Consider the following 23706-nt stretch of genomic DNA (forward strand, 5'->3'; position numbering starts at 1 on the left):
AACTCCTTTTCCTATTTGGAACCAGTCTGTTGTTCCATGTCCAGTTCTAACTGTTGCTTCCTGACCTGCATACATATTTCTCAAGAGGCAGATCAGGAGGTCTGGTATTCCCATCTCTTTCAGAATTTTCCACAGTTTATTGTGATCCACACAGTCAAAGGCTTTGGCATAGTCAATAAAGCAGAAATAGATGTTTTTCTGGAATTCTCTTGCTTTTTCTATGATCCAGCAGATGTTGGCAATTTGATCTCTGGTTCCTCTGCCTTTTCTAAAACCAGCTTGAACATCAGGAAGTTCACGGTTCACATATTGCTAAAGCCTGGCTTGGAGAATTTTGAGCATTACTTTACTAGCGTGTGAGATGAGTGCACTTGTACTATAACATAAAATAACATAAAAATCAAAACATTTTGAAAACAAGGGCATATCACCTCTGTGGTGCCCGTCCCCAACATCCACACCTTCAGGTGATCTGTGAGAAAACACGGGACAAACTTAAATTGAGGCTTATTTTACAGAACACTTGACAACTCTGCAAAAGCTTCAAGGTCAAGAAAAGATCTTTAAAAAAAAAAGTCACTGATTAGAGGAAGCCAAGGAGACCCCGTACAGACTAATCTGAATCCTGAAACAGAAAAGGAGCAGAAAAACTGGGGAAATCCAAATCAAGTCTACAATTTCAGTTAATAGTATTGCAAGGAATGATGCTGAAGCTGAAACTCCAGTACTTTGGACACCTCGTGCAAAGAGTTGACTCATTTGAAAAGACTCTGATGCTGGGAGGGATTGGGGGCAGGAGGAGAAGGGGACGACAGAGGATGAGATGGCTGGATGGCATTACCAACTCGATGGACATGAGTCTGAGTGAACTCCGGGAGTTGGTGATGGACAGGGAGGCCTGGCGTGCTGCGATTCATGGGGTCACAAAGAGTCAGACACGACTGAGCAACTGAACTGAACTGAACTGATTGCACCCAAGTTGGTTTCCTAGTTTTGATCAGTGTTCCGTGGTTACGTAAGCTGTGAGCATCAGAGGAAACTGGTTGAACAGTACAAGGGACACACGTATTCCCTTTACAAATTCTCTGTGAATCTGAAATTATTACCAGAGGCGAGGGTGGAGGGAGGAGGGACTGGAGGAAGGCGGTCAAAAAGGTACCGATTTCCAGCTATAAGGTAAATACGTCCTAAGAATGTAATGTACCACATGAGAAATGTAACTAACCCTGCTCTGTGTTATGCACTAAAGTTGTTAAGAGAGTAAATCCCAAGTTTTCATCGCAAGGAAAATAATTTTGTCTATGTCTTTAACTTTGTGTCTATAGGCGATGATGGATATTCACTAAACTTACTGTGATAATCATTTCCTGATGTATGGAAGTCAAATCACTATAATGTACACCTCTAAACTTATACAGTGATGTATGTCAATTACATCTCAATAAAAACGGAAGGAAAACAAACAAAAAAGAGAAAGCTAAGGGGAAAAAAATGGTAACACCCAGCAATTCGTTCCTTTCTCATTCAGAGGATGAATGAAACCACCCAAAGAGCTCCTCCAGAAGGGTCCCGCGTGATCTGCCCTGACCTGCCTCCCTCCACAGCCCAGGGGGCTTCCCAGGTGAGACAGTGGTGAAGAATCCTCCTGCCAATGCAGGAGACGGAAGAGATGCAGGTTCAATCCCTGGGCTGGGAGGATCTCCTGTAGAAGGCAATGGCAACCTGCTCCAGTATTCTTGCCTGAAAAAGAAATCCCATGGACAGAGGAGCCTTGCAGGCTACAGTCCATGGGGTCGCAAACAGTCAGACCCAACTGAGCAAGTGTGAGGATCCACAGCACAGCTCCCTCGGATGCCCTCCGCCCACCTTACTGTTCTGGAACCTGCTTCTGTCTTAGGTTCTTTGCACCTGAAGTTGGCTCCGCCCAGGATGCTCCTCCACAGGTATCACCATGGCCACAAATTTCAGTTTTTCCGAGTCTTTACTCAAAGGCAACTTCCTCAGTGTGGCCCCACCGACCATTTGGATTGCAGCTGATTCCTCCTCCAGCCAGTCCAGTGTTCCCTCGTTCTGCTAGCTTTCCCTGTCAGGCATCAGCTCCCCTCTCCCTGTGTCATCTCCTTAATGAGTGCGGTTACTGTCAATTGTCTGCGCCCCACCAGAATGTCAGTCCCATGAGGGCTGCGATTTCAGTTTTCTCCACTCTTGCATCCACTGTGCCAGGAACATAGGACAGCTAACTTTGTTAATAAGCTTACCTATATCATTCCTAGGCTTCCCAGGCAGCACAGTGGCAAAGAATCTGCCTGCCAATGCAGGATACACAAGAGACTCAGGTTTGATCCCTGGGTCAGGAAGATCCCCTGGAGTAGGAAATGGTAACTCCAGTATTCTTGCCAGGAAAATTCCTTGAACAGAGGAGACTGGTTGGCTACTGTTCATGGGGTCGCAAAGAGTGGGACATGACTGAGTGACTAACCAGATATCATTCCCAGTATGTAACTTATTTACTGTCAGCATGCCTGTGCCTAGGAGTTCACCAAGTGATAGAGAGGGCGAAGACCTTTCCTGCAGAGAGAACATGAGCAAAAGGTCCTGAAGAGTTCCCCAGGGCTGGAGGGAAGAGATGGGCAGAAGCCCCAACACATCAGCACAGGGATGGCAATGAATACCAGGGTGTCATGTGCCTAGAAAGGCAGAAATGGAAAAGGAAACTTGCTTCGAAGGCAATGTGTAAGCCAAGCTGAAAGTTAGAAAAGATTTAGGGAAGCTCCTTTCTAAGCACCTTCAAAATTCCCAGAGGGCTTTTCTTATGTGGTAGGTATTACAATGAAAAAAGACCCAGACATGACAAGAGACACATGGGTAAAGACAGCTATTAAAGCAAGAATGATTGATTTCATAACATTCCAAGGTAGCACTCTTTAACTCCAGATACAGCCACCTCTCAATGGCGGCCTCCCTCATTTGCATATGTAATTGACAGCTTGTTAACAGCTCATTAAGATCACTGAAAACCATGTGACAACTACAAACGGGTGTGCTTAAATGGGGACAGAATCTGTGAATTGCAAGATGCTGAGAAGTCAATCAGATCCCAGATTACAGGTCAGAAAACAAGTTGATCCACTCTGACTGTGAAAAAATAAGAACATCCACCAACTTTCTTTTTTTAGAACTTTATTCAACAGCCCTGTTGTCCACAGGGTAATAAAGAAAAGCCCCAGTCGTGGTGATTTTCAGGGCTCAGCTCTACCAGATGCAATGATGTGAGTACCAGTTTAATATAAACACCTAACAGCAGATCATTTCCGTTTCTAAAAACACCCATTAAACTGCTTATGCAGTTTTAAAATTTGTTCTTAAAATTCACCTTTTTCATAAACACAAGTCATTTAGACACTGCAATCTAATACTCTGCAAGTGAGAAAAATGTAAAGTGTAATTTGATTTTAGCCTATAAAAAGGAGATAAGTTTCCTGATTTGCACACAGTTGCCATCGGTAAATTTGGAAGCTGTATTTTTTTTTAAGAACATTTGAATATAAATAGTGCAAATAATTGTTACATCAGCAAATCTCTTCTGAGCTTCAGACCCTATACAAAAACCTTTTGCAAACTGTTTCCCTGGATGGAACAAGTTTAAAGGCCAGCTGTGTTCAAGTTCATTTGGTACCTGTAAGCACAGCTCATTTATGTAAGTAAGCTATAGTATGTAAGCTAAGCTCATCTATGACCAAGGGTATACCCTCCACAACCGTAAAGCCTCCTTTTCTTCTTTCTCAGTTCAGTTCAGTTCAGTCGCTCAGTCGTGTCCGACTCTTTGCGACCCCATGAATCGCAGAACACCAGGCCTCCCTGTCCATCACCAACTCCCGGAGTTCACTCAGACTCACATCCATCGAGTCAGTGATGCCATCCAGCCATCTCATCCTCTGTCGTCCCCTTCTCCTCCTGCCCCAAATCCCTCCCAGCATCAGAGTCTTTTCCAATGAGTCAACTCTTCTCATGAGGTGGCCAAAGTACTGGAGTTTCTTCTTTCTACCTCCATCTAAAAGTTGCAAATGGATGGTGACTATGGACTGAGGGTTCCAGCAAATACTGTCCCATGCTCAGCCTTGGGATTCTGAAACCATCCACAGGGTTGCAGGTCAACCTGGTCCACCATGCTTCCCAGTTCTCACCAATTTGACCAAACCCACTCTACACCAGCTCTTGCCAACCCACCCCTGTGCCTTTAGGTCAAGTGGACTTCCTTACCTGGTCTGCTCCCCTACTCTCTGTCCTTGTGGGGTGGCCAGTTCCTCCTCATCTGATCAGGTTCAGTCCCAGGGGCTCTGTTAAGTCAATGGGGACAAGTAGAAAAAGCACAGAAGCAGTATTTAAGGAGACTCAAGGTCAGCCACCCAGGGACTGGGCTTCACTGCTTACCAGCAAAGTGTTCCACCCTGAGGTAGATATTTAACCTCAGATGATCTCAGTTTCTTCCCCTATACCATAGGAATGATGCTTAGAAATCTTGGCCATGTCAGTTAATGGAGCTAAAGCCACGGTACAGGATAATATTTTGACAAGAACAAAAATTGATGCTGATCACTGATGTTGGCATTAAGTCCATGCTAGACCTATCAATGTGTTAGACTGACCACTTGACCTAAGAAATCCAGAGGCTGAACAAAGACATCTGTCGTGACCTAACAAGAAGAGATGAACTCTGCTCATCCCCAAAGTCTGAAAGGAGGATGAAAGAGATTATGGTGGTGGTAGAGGCTGAAACCAGAAGTCCATGATATGGGGCGGGCTTGAAGAGACCATTCATTGAGACTTTCTGCATCACAGATTTCAGGGAAGCAGAAACCATGACTAAGCAGAGGCCATGAGTTGGAAAGAAGCCACAACTGGGAGGGAACAGAGGCTGGTGGGCATAGCAGGAAGTGGATAAACAGGTTGCCAGCAGCAGAGACCTCTCTTTCCCCACGGGGGCCAGCTGTCTGTCTGGTCTAGTCAGGGTTTGGCAAAACTTCTAAAAAGATCCAGAGAGTAAACACCTGGGGTGCTGCAGCCCACATAATCTCTGTTGCAACTCTTCAGCTCCGTCACTGTAGACAGTACAGCCATTCTTAAAAGCATGGCTGTCTTCCAGCACACCTATTTACAAAACCAGGTGAGGGGGCATAGTTTGCTGACCCCTGCTTTAATCTACTCCATGGCACAATGATTTGGTCCTTCCGTGCTCTCTCCAGGCCACCACAGGACATCTATTGATTGGTTCATGATCACCTAAAGGCCTAGTTGCAGCACTTTCTTTACCCTCCACCAGGAAAAATTCTATAGATCTTCAGGAGGTAAGTGCTTAACACAGAAATTGACAGTAAATTTTTGTTTGGAGATTATTAAGAACATCTAAATTTGCATGCACACCACTCACACAAAAACACGCACATACCCCAAAATATCTTTGGACATCACTCTGTCAGTGTTCAACATTTTTTTCCCCCGTATTTCTCAACTAGCCCAGTTATAAGCAATATCTGAAGGCAGTAGCACAATTTGCAAAGTAATAAGAGCAAGGACAAAAAGCAAAATATATTTTTTTATTACCAGCCTAGGTAGCCAAGGAATTGCTATTTTAATAATATTTAATGATCTTTCCAGGTAATTCTTAAATATATGAAAGCTTGTGAATCACTTGGCTGCACACTGATAACCCTGGGGAATTTTCAAAAAGCACTAATGACCCTGATGCTGGGAAAGACTGAAGGCAGGAGAAGAAGGGACAACAGAGGATGAGATGGTTGGATGGCACCCCTGACTCAATGGACATGAGTTTGAGCAAGCTCCAGGAGATGGCGAAGGACAGGGAAGCCTGGCATGCTGCAGTCCATGGAGTCAAAGAGAGTCAGACACGGTTGAGCAACTGAACAATAACAATGTCTGGGTTAGGGTTACCAGGGTTAGCGAGAAAAACAGGATGCCTGGTTACATTTGATTTACAGATAAGCAGCATATAATTTTTTCATAAGCAAAATTTTAGTAAGTGTGAGCAAGCATTGTATTCTCTCTGGCACCCTTAATCTGAGTCTGCCCTCAAGGATTGGAGAAGGAAATGGCAACCCACTCCAGTACTCTTGCCTGGAGAATCCCATGGACAGAGTAACCTGGCAGGCTACAGCCTGTGGGGTCACCAGAGTCGGACATGATTTAGCGACTAAACTGCTACTGCTAAAATTCGCATTGGAGAAGAAAATGGCAACCTGCTCCAGTATTCTTGCCTGGAGAATTCCATGGACAGAGGAGCCTGGCGGGCTGCAGTCCATGAGGTCACAGAGAGTCGGACATGACTGACTGACTAACACCCACACACACACACACCCTCAAGGATTTCCATTTCTTTGGTCTGAATGCAGCCTAGTTTAAAGCTGATGTGTAGCCGAAGCTGAGAAGTGGTGGCCTGAGAAGCAGGCCTCTTTCCTTCTTCAAGTCTTTCATTGGTAACTGTTTCACCTGGATTCTCGCTCTGAGATTACTGAAGAAGCAAGCAGTGGAGAAGGTCAATCTTTGCTCCACCCTGGAGCAAAGACTGTAGCTACTGAAAATGGGATTGTACCACCCAATACAAAATCCACTGTGAAGCTATGTCCCGACTTCATTTATCCCTCAGGTCTGTTCACGTTGCCACCATTTTCTTCAGGATGGAAAGGCAAACCCTTGCTCCCACAATATCTAAGAAATCAAAGGTGGTCAAATACAAGTCCCATGACTCCCAAGGCGGGAAATGGAGTGTTTTGGGAGGAAAGGTGTGGACAAATATGAATGGGGTGCTGTGACTTGAAATCTTTTGGTTTGTTTGCCTGTTTTTTAAGAGTTACATGGACACCTGGACTCATAAGTCAAATCAGAGATCAGCAGTGAACAAAAAGTCTAAAACAGAGCTACCCCCAACGGCAGAACTGGCTGTTTCACACGAGGTCTCTGCCTTAAGGATTCTCCAGTGGCCAGTACTGAGTCCAAGTTGAAGGTTCCCCTTCTTAGAGTCATGAGCTTGGACAAACTTGTGACTCTGTTGAAAAACACTAAGAGGTGTTCACTCTTGACAATGGAGAATTCTCTCCCTTTGTCCAGAAGTCTGTGCTTCACAAGGATACAGAATAAAATTCTAGTTTGTAACTATCAGAAGAGGGTTTTAATAAATTCTGAAAAACTAATAGTACCCATGGACCTTTCTATACAGGGATCAATTTTAGCTTGGATCAATCTTAAAGTTAATATCTTTTCTTCTGTGTTTTAATCCTTTGTGTCCCATTCTTTATCCACTCCCCTTATTTAAATTCCTTTAAAAATCAATATACTAATTTTATTGTCCTTTTCAGAATGTGCTAGGATTCCTACTTCTTGAGGTGCTCATCCTCCAGGTTGATGTATCTGCTTACTTTCTTTTCCAGTGTCTTCTTTCCTGATGGAATTTTGTCATTGTTTGTTTATTGAGCTTATCTTCAGCATAGATTTGGTTTGGTTTTGCTGTCTTTTTAAATCTATGGGAATTCCATGAGCCCAAGTTTCAGAGTGTGTTCCTAGAGAACTTTTTACATTTGCTTTCATTGGGACCCCAGACTCATACCTAGGTTTCTGGACACAGGATTCCTACATCAGCAGGATGTAGATGTTCACTTGGACCCTACTCCCATGCTGCATACAGGTTGCAGCTTCAATTTCTCATAAAAACCTATTTAATTTTATTTATTTTTTGCTACCCAGAGGCCCAAGTAGAAGGCATGTTGTCTTGCTGCTTCTCTTGGTCTATCAGATCTCTTGAATGTGTATGTTTTATAGTGGGAGTCAACTGATCTCCCACCACATATAGACTCAAAGCTACATCTGCTGTCCAAGTGCAGGCCAGAAAATCACTAGACCCAAAGACCTGTGATAAATACTCCTGAGGACACTATAGGATCATTATCATTAAACCGAACTCTCATTTCAAATACATAGGTATTCCTTTCCTTTGGAATTCATGTATGTATTTTAAAATATTACTACATTTCCCCAAGATTTCTATGTGTTTGACCAGGGAGGCAATGTGCTTTGTTTCAGTCTGCCACGTTGCTAAAATCAGACATCTGAATGCTACTCTTGCAACCAAAGAGCCAGACACTGAGTTCTTTCCAGAAGCAGTTGGCAGCAAAACAAAGGTTATGAATGAGGAGTCTAGGTTTAGATCAATAAAATGTAAAGAGCAGTAGCCATCTTTTGCAGAGATATTCAAAAGCAACTCAGACAAATTGAAGCATGGAGAAGACAACCCTAAAAAGCTCCTGGCATTTTGTAGTTATAAGAAATTATTCATGACAATTGATCAATATCTATGTCTGCTTAACAAACTATCTCCAAATTCCATGGGTTAAAACACCAATCATACCTGATGTTGTTGTGGTCAGGAAGTTGGATAGGGCTCAGCTGGGTGATTTTTCTGCTCCAGTGGTGTTGACAGAGATTGCCTAACAGTACTGAGCTGGTGGAGAGGACCTGTCCAGAGTACCTAAGGTGATTTCATTCACACATCTTACTCACTACCTGGGTGGAGTAGTGGGACTGTTGACTGGAATGTTCACTTGTGGCCTCACCCACAGAGTGATCACAGAAAAGTCAGATTTCTTACATGGCTCAGACTTTTAAGAGGCAGGAAGTGGCTACTGCCAGACGTGAAGTCCTGAGCATCACTTTGCCAAATACTTGTCATCAAAGTAGTCCCAGAACCCAATCAGGGTTCAAGGAAAGGGGGCTCTTGATAGGAGGAATGTCGGGGAGTGGTGCCCATCCTTTGTCTGCCACAAGGAAGCCAAGTCCATCAGCCCCATAGCCAGGCAGAAACACAGGGAAACTGACACTTATCTAAGCTCCTTGGTGCTGATTCAAAGCTTTGGTTTACTCTTTAAGCTTTGCTTTTCCTCACCTTGAAAATCTTAACATGAAATCATATTGGCATATTTTTAGCTGCAATTAGTGGAAAAGCTAACTTAAACTTAAGCAAAGAGGGTTTTATTTTTCTCATATAAAAGGACTTGAAGCAGGAAGCCCCAGGCTGAAGCAGCAGCTGAACCACACCACACAAAGCCAGAGGCTTTCTCTATTTCCACCTGGCCACCCTTGATCTACTGATTCATCATTTAATGGCTGTGAGATAGGTATGGATCTTCCAGCATTATGACCGTGTTCAAAGCAGAAAGAAGGGACAGGGCTGCCCTGTCCAGGTCAATCCTCTCTTATCAAGAAAGCAAAAATTTATCAGAAACTCCTGGTAGACTTCTTGCATCTCCTTGAGTAGAACCTTGTTACAAGGCCACTCCAGCAGCAAGGTAGTCTGGAAAAATGAGTCTTAAGCTGCATAATTTGATGCCTTTGCAAAATAGGCTTTTTGGGGGCAAGAAGAAAGAAGAGGCAGGATGATGAGAAAATGGCATCTGCCTCAAAGACACGTCACGAAGCAAACTTACATGTAAAGCCCGATCCGATGCTTGGCCTGTGGCATCAACTCAGGTGTTGGATTTATTACTATTATTCTGGACCTCACCCCAAGCACATGTAGTAGCTGACTCTAGGAATGCATTAAAATAATGGCAACTTAGAAATGAGGTTCATGCATCAAGACAGAGGGAAGTGGAAGGAAACAATCTTCTTTATAGATATTTGAGGAGCAAAGGATTTAAACTCTGAATTGAATAATTGCATCAATAGATTGAAGACATTCTGCTCTTGGTAATAAGGAACTTATGCAAGAAAAAATAGCTGTAGAAGTACAGACTGATGTACAGTCTATAAAAAGTAAAACAAAAAGGTGCAACAGTGAAGAGGATCAGCTGCTCGTGGATGAAAAAGGGGAAAACGTTTGGATGAGACCAAAAACAAAGATAACTCCCTTAGATAGCAACTGTCAGTGAGATGATATCAGAAGTGAACGTCAGAGTCCCACTGTATATAATCTAGGATTTGAGGTATAGAATTACACTTAAATTAAGTGTACGATAAATTCTAAATAGAACCCATACTGTGGGTTCGATTGCTAGCACCTAATTGTTTTGTGACATTCAATCCAAGTATTTATGAAGCACTTACCACCAAGCCTACTGCAGTGTGAGCTTGCCCTGTTTTTTTAATCCTGGCAAAACTGCTGTGGAGAGGGTGAACATCACATTTTATAGATAGTAAAATTAAGCCTTGGAGATGCTAAGGGTCCCACACCCATGGATGAAGGCCTTACTTGGACTCAGCCAGATGCTCCCCCAAGGGCATCCTACCCACGCCTACCAGGTTGGGCCACACTCCATTTTTCTCTGCCCAGAAGGACTCATGACAGAGTTACAACTATGGGCGGTTTCAACAAATCCAGAATGGAGAGACAATTCCTCTGGAAGTACATGCAGAAATAAGATAAGAGTGGAGCCACCAGAACTGTCCTCAGGCTACAAACCAGCAGACGCTCTGCCTACAAATGGAGTTCACGGTAGAGATGGAGGAAAAACAGATCAAGTGCAAAGTTCTCTCACCTCCAACCCATATATTCTTGCTGTGGGTTTTCTTTTTTTTTTTTTAGCCAATTGCATACATTTATGGCCAAGAGTCTATGTGTAATCACTTCCTGTGTGCATGCCTGCTGAGTTGTGTCTGACTCTTTGTGACCCCATGGACTGTAGCCCTCCAGGGTCTTCTGTCCATGGAATTTTTCAGGCAAGAATATTGCAGTGGGTTACCATATCCTACTCCTTGGAATCTTCCCGACCCAGGGATCAAACCCACGTCTGCTGTGTCTCCTTCACTGACAGGCAGATTCTTTAACCACTGTACCACATGGGAAGTGCAGTCACTTCCCAGACAAAAGCTGATCATCTCAGGCCTTGAAAAACAAAGTTTCTCTTTAACACACGTTTTGGAATGGGAGTTCTAACGGGTAGAGCAAACATTGGCTTAGAACACAAGGGCAAACAAGAGGTGCCTTTTTTCAAAGTCAGAAGCAGTTTTTGGAAGAATTTGATATTTAAAGAAACACATCGGGCTGCTCGAGTCACGTGACTGACCGAGCGGTACCCAAGACCAGAATCAAAGAAGGAGGCGACGCACAGCAGGAGGTAGGCAGTGAATGTAGAACAGCACTTGGAGGACACAGAGAATCCATCCATGGCTGGAGTCCTGCACACAGATTCACAGGGACTCGAGCTGGGCCGCTGAGGAAGCCTGTCAGACGGTGGTGTCTGTTCTAGCCCAGCAAGCATCTAAACCAACCTCCAACCCCACTGATATTCCTGTGGTATGCCTAGAATCAGATAATGGAAACATTATGATCCAGAAGTACGATGACATCACGGTGGCAGGGCACAAAATGACCTCTGGACGTCTCGTGTCAGCTCTCCAGCAGCCTGTCACAGGGACTCACCCGCGACTTGTGTTAATCATCTTATACAACTGTGAGAGCTCCGGTAATTAGACCATTCATTCTCATATGCATTGGGCACTTTTCTATTAATTTTAGAGTAAGCTGCTTGTTCTATGGATTGACTTATCAAAATACTAGTTAAGGAAAACACCATGCTTGGAAGCAGCAGATTTATGTCGCCTTGTATATAGAACTTTGTTATGTTTAATAAACCCGGTGGGAGGGAAAAAACACATCGGAGTGACTCAGTTGGACATTCTTGTGGTCCCAGTTGAATACAAGTTTTAGTTTAAAGCTACCCATGAAAAGGTCCCCAGATTATATTCGGTGCTTGGGATCTGAATGTTTAAGAGAATCCTGGGCCTTATACGGACGTTCCTCACCTCTCCACATATGTCACAGGGGCAGATAGAGCAAAGGAAATAAACGTGAGATTCTCCTGACCCTGCGTCCACCTGCCTCCACGTCCTCCATCTCTCCTGAGCTGCCTTCCCTTAGGGGGTCCAGTGGGTGTCTTGAGTAACCCGATCTTGGCCACAAACCAAAAGCCAGTTCCCAGGAAAGGCAGAAAGGAGGCCTCAATTCCAAGACTCGTGACCACTGCTGCCTGGCAGCCCCTCCTCCTCTCCTGGAAAGGCAGAACCAACAACCCTGGGTCTCCTCCTCCAGGAAGTTCCCCGGGATGTCCTAAGCCCCTTAACGAGAGCTGAACCCTCACCGTAAGGATGCCCGTTGTCTTCCCACGCTCGCACACACACACACTCATTTCAGGATACCCCATTCATTTCATTCTCCTTCTACCAAATATTGTGAAAGACATTCTTCTTTCTCTCTCTTGCCGCCTCTCTCCCCGCCTCTCCCCCTGAAAAACACCCTACTTTACTGGAATTATTACTCTCTTAAGTGGCACGTGTAGTACCACTTCCTGCTCCATCAGGCCCCGCCGCAAGCGACGGAAGCAGGCTCTCCTCGCCGTGACATCTGTCTCGGTGGCAGCCTCCTCAGGCGGTTTTCCTGGCAGCCTCCTCGCTGCCACCAGGCCTGTCGGGTGGCGCGGCGGCTGACGGGCTGTCACCACCACCTCATCTTGCAGGCTGCCATTTTCTTTTGATTTACCTTTTGATTCAGGAGCATTTGCATGCTTTCATCACCTGCTGGACAAAGTCCTCCTCGGCAAGTCCCCCCATGGCTGCCTTCCGTGTAGGCAGTTTGTAAAAGCGAGAGATCCCTGGGTGACTGCTTTGAGGTGTAAATGGGGGGAGCCTGGCTGGTCTGTGCCAGGCAGAGCCCAGAAGGAAGCGGGTGGGGACTGTCACTTCCCTTCTCCCCAAGAAATGACGCTTTCTTGGGCCTTCGTCCACTCTGAAGCTGCTTTGTCAATTGCAAGGGTCCCTCTGTGTCAATGACCTTCTTAATCACCCAGCTAGAAAACTTGGTAATTTGGGGGGTTAGAATGCACCCGGGTTCTTCCCTCCCTGACTGGGCACAGGGCTCATTAAAGTACCTCCCCTCCTTTCCGGAAAATTCTGTCTTGCCTTTGTGCACATCCCAATGAACCAATTTGAAACTGCAACTCCTGTCTCCCCCCCGGGGCGGGCGGACAGAAGCGACGACAGGGTTAAATTGCTAATCGAGGTTTCGTGAGGTCTGCCCGCGCCGAGTCTCCAACACTTACATCTGTTCAACAATTATTACAGCATTTTTGTCATAAAAAATTCAACACCCTGAGTGTCGTGCTAGCAAAACCTGAAAATTTATGCAGTGAATAGAATAGCTAATTTCTCTGAGGAAATGCAGGGGGAAAATTACAGATTTTACTTAAATTCCAAACACCAGAGCACACACATCTGACGCCCTCCTCAGGGTCTTGTCACCACGCTGGACTGGAGGAGGATTTTCAAGCCACCGAGAGATGGAGACGGCTCTCGAGGTGCGTTCCCACCTTCAAAGCGACCACAATGTGAAGAGTCCACCCTGGTCCATGTACCCGCCCCTGGGTGTCTTTAAGAGACCTCTCCCCCAATTAAATCCATGTGTGATAAGGAATCAGACTTCAGTAGTTCTGGAGCAAGGCTGGCATGATTGGTGTGCGTGTTTTCCACTCTCTCTTTTTTTTTTTTCCAATTTGCCCCACGCCTTTAAAACAACTCCTTGGAGGAAACAGAGGGATGGAGAAGGACTCTAACAGCTCTGAGAGTCTTTAATCTCCTTAATTCATTCTAATGCTGTCTGATGCTTGCCACGGCAGCACTGGAGTTGCCTCTCTGCTCCATAATGGTCTGGAATATGGATTTTATGCTAAAACTAAAGCTGCATGGTTAGGATGCCAGTGTAGTGGAACAAGATGCTACAGGCAATCACCAACTATTCTCCAGGGCCAGAGTCTGACTTCCCCAACTGGGTGTTTGCTACCGCAACAATCGTTGCATCTGAGAGGAACAGGGATGTCTTGCAGTGGGACCATGGTGGCACCCATCAACATTCCCTAGATTTTAAGAAATTCACCTGCAGAGAGGGGAGACATGTGACTCTCCTTTAAAGACAGTTTCAGGATCTCTGATTTATTTCCTCTAGAATATGATAGTTGAGGGACCACCTGCCCTTCACCCAAGCACTGTGTCTTATAAACCCTTCAGGTCAGGTGTAAATATTCTTGCTGCCTATCTCTTCTTTACCAAACACCAGGTTGGGGAGTGCAGACCCCTGGGTCAGTGGTTGGAGGAACGGGGTGGACACATAGCTTCCTGGAGAAGCCAAGAGAATTCACCCCTGGCATTTATCTCTTAACAAAAAGCATGTGCAGTTCTCAAATACGCAAACACCATGCTTTTCTCTTTTCGCTGTCTTTCCGCCTTCTTCTGCGTCACACCCTTCTTGAAAGTGAAACTTGCCTTCTGAAGAGTCTGAGGAGGAAGCACCCCACTTATTTCTCCGGTGGGTATACGGTGACAATGACAGCAGGCAGCGCCCCCTCCTCTGCAGCCGGGCTAAGCCTCAGGCACTGACCGCCCACTGGGAGGAGGGCAACCCCACCTGGCTCCCAGCCAGAACCGTCCCCAGGCACTGGCATCAGCCCGGGCACTCCCTCTGGCTCTGTCACACAGCGAGGCCTCCCAGTGGGTCCTCCTGTCTAACGGCCCCCCGAGTCTGTTCCCAGATTGGAAAGCTCCAAGCTGGGGGCCTCCGAGTGCAGTTTATCAGTAAGAGGAGATGGAATGGAGTGACCTTGCATGTACCTGGCCCAGACGCTACATGGAGAACAGCCATAAAAATAACAGGATCCTTGCAACAGCTACCTTGCTGCTGATACTACACCATGGCCACTTCCCCGGCTCTGGTGATAGAAGCCCTTTGTCTGGTTTACTTTCAAAATCACCCTAGGAAATATGTGCTGTCATTCCCCCCTTTTCCAGCTAAGGACTCTGGGGTTTACATGATAAAGCTGATTCTCTAAGACGGCTCTGCATGTAAGTACCAGGGCTGGTGTCAGACACCAGGTCACACCCAAACCCCTCTCTCCCACTGTGCCCCTGAGGCCACTTTCCAGTTGAGAAACAAGTTTGGCGTGGGATGGCCAACAGAAATGGTAAAAAGCAGATCTGTGGAATCAGGTGTGTCTCCAGATGGGCTTCCCTGGTGGCTCAGCTGGTAAAGAATCTGCCTGCAATGCAGGAGACCACGGTTCGATCCCTGGGTTGAGAAGATCCCCTGGAGAAGGGAACGGCTACCCACTCCAGTATGCTGGCCTGGAGAATTCCAGGGACTGTATAGTCCATGGGGTCGCAAAGAGTCAGACACGACTGAGCAACTTTTACTTTCATAGCCAAGTGAGGCAGACAACTCAAGGGACACAGAACAAACCAGGAAAGTTAGCAAGAAGTCAGGGAATTAGCCTGACTTGAGACAAGTATTAGAGAAGGCAATGGCACCCCACTCCAGTACTCTTGCCTGGAAAATCCCATGGACAGAGAAGCCTGGTAGGCTGCAGTCCATGGGGTTGCTAAGAGTCAGACACGACTGAGCGACTTCACTTTCACTTTTCACTTTCATGCACTGGAGAAGGAAATGGCAACCCACTCCAGTGTTCTTGCCTGGAGAATCCCAGGGACGGGGGAGCCTGGTGGGCTGCCCTCTATGGGGTCGCACACAGTCGGACACGATTGAAGCGACTTAGCAGCAGCGGCAGCAGAGATAAGTATGCTCTCAGAGGCATAATCTCCACCAGGAGATTCTAAGATCTTCTGCTCTCCTCCGGAGCTGTGTGTCCCAGAGGGGAGAAGTTGCAGGGTCCATCATGGTGAACGTGGAGGACCCCGTGTAGGTCAGCATTGATCAGCACTTGTTTACTTTAGATGTCAGATCTTGAAATCCAGGCCCTGGAAATATGTCCTCAGTGAGATCCCCACTTTTCAGCCACCAGCAGTCTCTGCCAACAGGAAAGTCTCAAAGCCATGCCATATCCTGGCTGCCTCCCTACAAGGCTCTCCAAACCTCAACATCAGTACACAGGGGTCTTTTTTGTTTCCCTAGATACTTTGTATCAGTTGTCTGTAGCTGTGTAACAAATAAACACTTTTCTCAACTCCAAAAGCAAATTTTTATCCTATACTTATATATAGGATAATCTAAGTCTAGCATAACCCTGAATTCTGGATTTAAGTGAAGCATGTCACTTAATAAAGCAATTTATATAAACAAATAAATATGATTTCCTGCTGTTAGAGTTGTTTCACATAGTCATTGTTAGTGATCCAAATATCAAATATCAGTAACTTTATGTCATTTAATCTAACACAGATTTGTGACTATTTTCATCTAAACAAATGATCCCAACAAATGAACAAATGGTGCTTCATGTAATAAGCGATCCTTATATATACCACAACTTCTATAGATTTAAAAGAGAGAGAAATGAACAAAATATCCCTTTTCTGTAGATACTAGCATATGACAAGAGACGTGGCAATACTGAATATTTAATGAGCATCTGAGTCCTTACACACATAACATTTTATTAAATCTTCACAGTATTTCCAGTGTAGATAATGTTACCCCAACTTTTATATTTGAGAAGACTGGATCTCTGAGAGGTGAAATGACTTATTCTAACCTAGATCTGCCTGTAGTTAGAATAACACCTGTTGCTTCTTTTGGTAAATAAAGTTTTATTGAAACACACGTATTTTCCCTCATTTATGCATTTTCTATGATGGATTTTAGTACTTGAAAGTAAGGCCTGAGTAGTTGCTCCAGAGTGTACAGCCCACAAAACTAAAAATACTCAGCCCTTTAGCCTGAGTTAGTCTTTTACATAAAAATTTGCTGATCCTTGATTTAGAGAAGATGACAAAGAAATATAAATTATGTAAGGGAAGATGAAGTGGTGGAAGATATAGAACAAAGACCGTTTTTTATCTCTGGCATTTCAGAGAACATATTCAGGGTCAACAGAACTCTAAGACTAACCAAATATACACAGAAAATTTCAAAGCTAGAAATACCTTCGTTCCCCACCCCCACCGTCAAAAGGGCTCACATTATTCCAAATAACCATTCTCTAAAGAAACTCCATCTTAGAGGATTTTTAAACTCCAGCAAATTTTTTCCTACAAATCTGAGGTGTTGATGGTAGGGTTACCTGCAAAAAAAAATTAAAATGCCACCAATCTCTCCAAATCGTTCCTGTTAAGAGGTAAGTGAAATGGAGTCTAATGAACTTTGAGGAGAAAATGAAATAAGTCAAGAATTTTTATATTCAGCCAAGGGATCATGCATGAAGCAAAGACACTCAGCTACACAAGAAGGCATAGCACCTTCTACGTCATCCTGGAAATTACGATCTGAAGGTACACTGGAAGTGACATCAGAGTAAGGAATTACTTACTGATAGATGAAACTATGATAGAGAAACTATGGTTCAGGAAAAAGAGTGCCTTGAGTGTAGATCACTGTTTTAAACACTAAACACTGAGTTAATTTCAAATCATTTCAGTAAGAAAAATTGAAAATTCAAAAATTAAAATGTCATACCAAATGACGTTTGTAATTTAAAAATAATAAGCCACCTCAAGAAAAGCAAAACAAATCTGAGGACAGAAGAAACTAAGGAATAAATGCAGTAATATCAGATATCAATTAATTATATAATAGCACTAACTAAAATCATAAGAGCTTATATTTAGGAAGAAAATAAAATAGGCCACTACCAAATGCAGACTAAGAAACAAAAAAATAAGCAAAATTGGACATGCAAAATCAGATACAGTCTCAGATGAGAATTTAAAATTATGAAAACATAGACTGTGTATCTTTCTATGTGTAACTTTACAAAGATAGTTGAAAATATAATGAGATAAATGACTTCCTGGAAAACTGAAAATAACAAAAACTAACCCAGGAAGAATTAGAAAACTTCAGAAAACCTACAGCTACTGGGAAAACATAAGAAAAGAATTTTCAACAAAATTATCTCCCCAAAACACCCATAAGGCAAGCAATTTTGCTAGCTTTTTGCAACTTTAAGAAACAGATAATTATTATTATATATAATTTGATCCAACACATACATAATAATGAAAAAATCTTCCATTCATGCAATAGAGATACTTCACATCCAGATCGAAAGCTGAAAATGAATGCCACAAAAAAAACTGGATATCTGAAATCATTCATAAGATTATAGGCAGTATTCTGTATCAAATACTAGCTGAAATGTTTCAAAAACACAGTAAAAGAATCCTAGAGCTTTTATTAGGGATATAAGGAAGACTTAATATTAATAATCTATTAATTCAATTTATCATATCACATTAAGATCCCAAAGTTGGAAGATATCATATGCATAAAATGATCTTTACAGAAACCAAAATAAATTTCATAAATTCAGTACCCATTTCCTTAAAAAAATACTTTAAGCATTCAAAGTCTAGAAGAATATCTCCTGAATCCTCTAAAGACTATGTTTTCTAAACAACAGTCAGTATAATATGTAATCCCAGCATCCCAGGTAGAATCACATTCAAGTCAAGATTAGTGCAGGGACACTCCATCCAACCATTCAGACTTGGCATTGTCCTGTATATTCTAGGCAATGTTATGAAATGGGGAAAATGAACACAAGTTATACAAATCAGAAAGAAGAAACATGGTCATTAATCATTGATAATCATCAATTTCATAAATCATTAGCTAAAATATCTGGAATATCTTACATAATTAACTGAAAGAAAATACTCATAGCTGTAACCCAGTTCAGTTAACCAAATACAAGATCAGCCACCTAGACAAAGCTGGGCAACGGAATGAGCCAGCTCAGCACAAGCCACAGTCAGAGGAAACACAAAAGCAACATCCAAAAAGAACTGGGAAAAAATATATATCTAGTAAACGGTGCCTTTGAAAACGTCAAAACAGCTTAACGTTATGTTCCACGAAGAAAAACTTTTAAATGTTCCTTAGGCATCTCTGGCCCAAATTTTCCATTTATTTGCCTCACATATCTGCTGTCTCCAAGCTCTTGATGAAATTCCTCTATGTTACCACAAAGTTCACTCAAAATTTCCTAACCTCCACTGTTTTCAGATAGAAAAGATAAATCAATCCTTTTTTTCCAAATTAATATCTATACTAAACACAATTCAAATCAAAATCTCCATTATTATTATTTTCCTAATTATCTCCATTATTATTATTATTTCATTCAGAAGATTTAAGTAAAAATTCCTGAGAAAATTTTGAAAAAGTAATATAAAATTCATTCTATTAAAAAAACCATAGTGATAAAAATTGAGAAAACCCACTGCCAGCATCCCGCCTGTGGTAGGTTTGAATAGCTAATTCTGAAGCAGACCTGTGTGTGAGTGTGTGTGTACAACCTTAATATACAGGAAAGAGTAATCAAAATCCAACTGTAAAGAGAACGATGAGCCAACAGATGAAGTGAGAAAAGTGACAGAATTTAAAAAGAGAAGCTCAACATCAACTCATCTCGAGCAGATTCTGTTTCAATTAAAGTTAAAAGCTAAATAAATAAAAAGGATTTCTGGAAAACAGAGACCTATTCTGAAATTCTGAATGCATTAAAAGATTCCCTAAACATAAAAGTCAAAGTAAAATTTGTAATAAAAATCCTCAGTGCAATTTACCGTAACAAACTTTAAAACTTTACAAAAAAAAAAAAAAAACTTTACCAAATATCATCAAACACAAAATGAAAACGAATGCAAGAGAAAGGGTATTTGCTATAAACATATCATAAACAATATTAATTGTTATCAGGGACAATATTAAATATTGGATATTAATATCAGAAGCAATATTAAATATTAATTGCCATGTTGTGCTTAGTCATTCAGTCATGTCTGACTCTTTGCGACCCCATGGACTACGGCCTGCCAGCCTCTTCTGTCCATGGGGAGTCCCCAGGCAAGAATACCAGAGTGGGTTACCATGCCCTCCTCCAGGGGATCTTCCCAATCAAAGAACCGAGGTCTCCCTCATTGCAGATGATTATTTAGCATCTGAGTCAATATTAATTAAATACACACAAACATCTCAAAAGAAAAAATGGATGGAGTACAGAAGCAACTTAAAGTATATATAAGTGGCCAAATAAATAAAAGCCATCACTGGTTACTAGCAATTTAAAACAAAATGCTAAAGCAACAAGGAGCTGGCATTTGTCCTTGATTACCTTGGAGAAGTGTGACAGGCAGGCACCTCCCTTAATGGCTACTGGGAGACTCTCAGAGGGAAAGGCCACCGTCAGCCCACAGTCCCAGCAGGTTGTATCATCAACAGCAATATCTGCAGAATGAAAGAAGAATAATTAAACTTCCAGAGATAACATGTTCAAGAAGCTGAAAATATTTACTCATTTTTTTCTCAGTAATCTCAATCCTACAAAAGTACCTCCAGGAATGATCATATATTCAGATAAAGATATATATACAGGAATGTTTTTTGCAGCATTAGCTGTAATTTAAGCAGAGATAATCAAAATATCTAATAGAATAAGCTGACATTTATATGACAATCTTTTAAAAATTATATTGCCTCTAAGTATTTAATGGTATAAGAAAATTATTAATGTGCTATTACTGAAAAAAAAAGAACAAGATGTATTTATATGTACATGTCTATATAGACACACAGTATTATATATATTTTGAATATACAATGTGAATATATTCAATATATGTGAAATTTAACTATGTGTATACACACACACACATATATATATATGAAAAAAAAATCTTTTAAAAATTATATTGCCTCTAAGTATTTAATGGTATAAGAAAATTATTAATGTGCTATTACTGACAAAAAAAGAACAAGATGTATTTATATGTACATGTCTATATAGACACACAGTATTATATATATTTTGAATATACCATGAGAATATATTCAATATATGTGAAATTTAACTATGTGTATACACACACACACACATATATATATATGAAAAAAAAATAGTAGTTTGCTCAGTCCAGCCAAGCCCTCCAAGGGACACTCTGATTTTCATAGCTCAATTTCTTTATTCCTCAACCTCACTGTAGAAAGATGAGCTAAAAGAAGTCAAGATCAGCTTATTTGATTTACATGTAGGGTAGCTAGATTTAGCAAATAAAAATACAGGCTGCCCAGTTAAATTTGCATTTCAGACACACAATGGGTAAGTTGTCAGAGAGGCATACTTCTGCTAAAAAAATTTATTCATTGTGTACCCGAGATTCAAATGTAACTGAGCATTCTGTACTTTATCTGGTAGCCCTAACAGAAAATGACTGTTTAAAGAGTTGGGGGGTGGGGAGCTTCAAGACAGAGCAGAATGGGATGAAAATGAGGAGAATCCAAGGGACCAAGGTTTCCAGTCCTGTCTAGAGAGGTGGAAGGACAGAGGGCAGGGGCAGTCGAGAAGGAGCACAGACTGGGGTAGAGGACAGAGTGTGTGGCCTTACAGAGACAGAGACCAAGCACCTAGCGATGAAAGTCTTGACCATTCATTTTTGGATATCAAACCAGTGTCTTTTCTGAAATAGACATCATACCAAACCAGGCTGCAAAATGGCCCAGCTAAGCACAAATGGCCTAGAAATGCAAAGTGAAAAGATCAACAGGATTAATACAAGCATGCTCAGGAGATGCAGAGAGAGGACGTCTGTGGGTTTTGTTGGTTGTTGGGTTTTTTTTTTTTTTCCTGCATTTGTCCAAAGTTTCTGGAATAAGTATGATCAATTTTGCAAATAGGACAAACAAAGAACTTGATCTCAACGTGCAAATGTTTGTCGGCTTTGCAGGGTGGATCCCACCAGAGAGAGAGGGCCCCCCTGGGCATTCTGGGTCATGATGCCAACTGCCAAACTGTCCCTGCTGGCCTACAGGTGCTCCTTAGAGAACTGCCTTTCTGTCCATCAGAGTCTGAAACCAGGGTCTGAGGCTTATGGGTGTGAAGAAATGAGACCCCTGGAATGGTCACTGCATATCATATCACTCACTCCCACCCCCACCAAGCCCCTGAAACTGTCCTTTGCAGAGTGGCCACACCACATTTCTGACCTTTGCTGAGGAAGAGCCCCCAAGATCAGACCCAGGGTAACTCCATCTATATGTGTTCCCTTGTCCAGCCTGCTGCTGACTTTCGCATACCTGGCCACATCTCAGCTCCATCTCTCTTCTACCCTTTTCAGTGAAGGAAAGGCTTTGTGAGGCATGCTCCACGCACCAGACCTGGTACCAGAGCTTCACCTGTATCACCTCATTGAATCTTTAAACATGTAAAGCTGTTAGCACTGAGACTCGGTAACTGACCAGCTCATTACGTTCTGGAGCTGGGCTTCAAATCCTACCTTGATTAGCACTAACCACAGTACTGTCTACTGAGTTGACTGCTATAAAACATCTCTGGCAACTAGTTTTTGAACAAAAGAATGAAATCAATGAGAAGCAAGTGACAGAGGATGAGATGGTTGGATGGCATCACCAACTCAACGGACATGAGTTTGAGCAAACTCCTGGAGATAGCGAAGGACAGGGAAGCTTGGTGTGTTGCAGTCCATGGGGTCACAGAGTTGGACACAGTGGAGCAACTGATCCTTTTCACTCCAGTATTCCATCCTATATACGTACCACATCCTCTTTATCCATTCATCTGCTGATGGACACTTAGGCAGCTTCTATTCTTGGAAATCATAAATAATGCTTCTAGGACCATTAGGGTGCATGTATCTTTTTTTTTTTTTCTTTACTTTTTAAAATTTTTATTGGAGTTTAGTTGCTTTACAATGGTGTGTTAGTTTCTGCTGTAGATAAAGTGAATCAATTATATGTATACATTATATTCCCTTCCCATTTAGGTCACCACAGAGCACTGAGTTCCCTGTGCTACACAGTAGGTTCTCATTAGTTATGCATGTGTCATTTTGTGTTTGTTTGTTTGCATGTGACTTCTCGAATCAGGTCTGGCAACAATGGAAAAGAACCCTTTAGCCCTTGAAATCTCACTCCTCCCCCTAGTGGCCGGTCTGTGATCTACATGGGCAGTAACTACCAGGACACCCCTGGGTCATTGTGACAACTTTCTCATGCCTACTCAAAATAGCTTTGTTTTTATTTTCATCTCATTTCATTTTCTTCTCTTGAAATACACCCTACCTTGGATAGCCCAATTGTCTTCTGTACCTGGTCAACCTTCTCCTGCTTCTGTAAAGCTGTCCCTGGCTCCCTGTGTAAAGGCATCACGCTTTCCTATATCCCTCGGCCCCTGGTATGTGCTTCTGGGAGCCTCTCATAATACCAGTGTTCAATTATTAAGGGTCTACTACGTGACAATCAGTTATTTGCCACTGAACCCTCATGAGGCTCCAGGTCAAGGGTAGAGGACAGGAGTCCTAACCAGTCTGGCCTCATGCCTGGCCCTGGCCATTTCCTCCAGGCACACTGGTCACCAGCCACATGGTTACACCCTGCAGTTGTCTCAGTATAAGCTGGTCTGGGCCCCCAAAGGTCCATCTAGTCAAGGCTATGGTTTTTCCAGCAGTCATGTATGGATGTGAGAGTTGGACTATAAAGAAAGCTGAGCTCCGAAGAATTGATGCTTTTGAACTGTGGTGTTGGAGAAGACTCTTGAGAGTCCCTTGGACTGCAAGGAGATCCAACCAGTCCATTCTAAAGGAGATCAGTCCTGGGTGTTCATTGGAGGGACTGATGTTGAAGCTGAAACTCCAATACTTTGGCCACCTGATGAGAAGAGCTGACTCATTTGAAAAGACTCTGATGCC

Source organism: Bison bison, unplaced genomic scaffold (genome assembly GCF_000754665.1).
Source record: "Bison bison bison isolate TAMUID 2011002044 unplaced genomic scaffold, Bison_UMD1.0 scf7180017864302, whole genome shotgun sequence".
In the NCBI taxonomy this organism is placed as follows: domain Eukaryota; kingdom Metazoa; phylum Chordata; class Mammalia; order Artiodactyla; family Bovidae; genus Bison; species Bison bison.